Source organism: Palaemon carinicauda, chromosome 16 (assembly GCF_036898095.1).
Source record: "Palaemon carinicauda isolate YSFRI2023 chromosome 16, ASM3689809v2, whole genome shotgun sequence".
NCBI lineage: Eukaryota > Metazoa > Arthropoda > Malacostraca > Decapoda > Palaemonidae > Palaemon > Palaemon carinicauda.
The window spans coordinates 8,559,702-8,561,605 of NC_090740.1; positions in this window are offsets into that span (position 1 = coordinate 8,559,702).

A 1,904-nucleotide genomic window follows, 5' to 3' on the forward strand; every position below is an offset into this window, starting at 1 on the left:
TTAATACCGAATTCTTCCTTTGGGAATATAAATCCTCTGGAGATTCATTTAAAGGTTTAAAGTTCGCTCATGAATGGCAGAGGAAAGGGACAGCGACATTGCCTTCTCAAGCAGCACAATGCCCTAGAGACTGATCATACATATTATATGATCAGCACCCAAGCCTCCTCTCCACCCAAGCTAGGACCAGGGAGGGCCAGGCTGTGGCTGCTGATGACTCAGCACATAGACCTATAGGCTCCCCCAAACCCTCCAACCTTAGCTCACAAGGATGGTAAGGCTGCAGACATTAAAGGCACTAACGAGTCTGAGCGGGACTTGAACCCCCGTCTGGCAAACACCAGGCAGAGACGTTACCAATCAGGCCACAACATGCTTTTGGCTGAGCAAGGATTCGAACCTATTCCCTTAGACTTGAAGTCAATCCATTTGACTCCACACCGTCAGAGACTTTTTCAAACTTTAGCCGCCCCCCCCCCACCTGAAAAACGCTCTTACGCCCCTTTTATATATATATATATATATATATATATATATATATATATATATATATATATATATGTGTGTGTGTGTGTGTGTGTGTGTGTGTATGTATATGTGTGTTTGTTTTGGTGGGTCTATTCCATTATATTTACATAAAAGTAGATGGATGTCATAGATATAGGAGGAAGACTCAAAAATTTATAATAATAATAATAATAATAATAATAATAATAATAATAATAATAACTTTTCTCATCACTTATCATTTATAGATTATTTATTTCATTGTGTTATTTCCTCACTGGAGTATTTTTCCCTGTTGGAGCCCTTGGGCTTATAGCATTCTGCTTTTCCAACTTGAGTTGAATTAGCTAATAATAATATAATGACAATAATAATGACAACAACATTAATAATAGAACATTTATCATTAATCTCGCATATAGTTTATCTATTTCCTTGTTGTCTTCCCTCTCTGGGTTAGTTTTGGCCTTCTGGAGCCCTTGTGCATATAGCATCCTACTTTTCCAACTACGGTTTTAACTTGGCTAATAATAATAATAATAATAATAATAATAATAATAATAATAATAACCACACTTATATAGAAGATATTACTGATAATACTGATAATATGATAATGATATGATGATTCTAATAGTTAGGCAAGTGCTGTCGAGAAGTTGGGATCCCAATTCACATTGACGCAGCTCGTCTCATGAACGCGTCCGTAGCCCTCGTCTCATGAACGCGTCCGTAGCCCTCGTCTCATGAACGCGTCCGTAGCCCTCGTCTCATGAACGCGTCCGTAGCCCTCGTCTCATGAACGCGTCTGTAGCCCTCATCTCATGAACGCGTCCGTAGCCCTTGTCTCATGAACGCGTCTGTAGCCCTCGTCTCATGAACACGTCTGTAGCCCTTCAAGTCCTCCTGCCAGATTAGTGAGAGACGCCACTTCGGTCTGCCTTTGTCTCAGCAAAGGGCTCGGGGCTCCTGTGGGATCCGTCATTGCAGGACCCAGAGACTTTATTGAAAGGTAAACTGCTAGCGATTGAAGGGACGTTGTGAATTATTTACTCTCAGGACTCCCAAGTTACAATGTCTCTGATTGTCGTCATTTTCAGATAATATAATGGTATTGTCTTTTACTTTATAGTTATTATTCAATATAGTGTCTTTTATATTTTGTTAAGTATTTGATAGTCATGCTTTTTAGGAAATCTACGCTGTAATATATCATGATGTTGTCTTTAATATTTGATAATTATCTGATATCCATGCTTTTTTTATGTAATATCCATTGTAATATATAAAAAATACTCGGTTTCACTTTTTTCTTAATCTATGAGTCAAATAAGTGGCAAACCTATTTAGAAATGTATTTTACTTCCTCTTGGATTATTATATACTATTATTTCTCT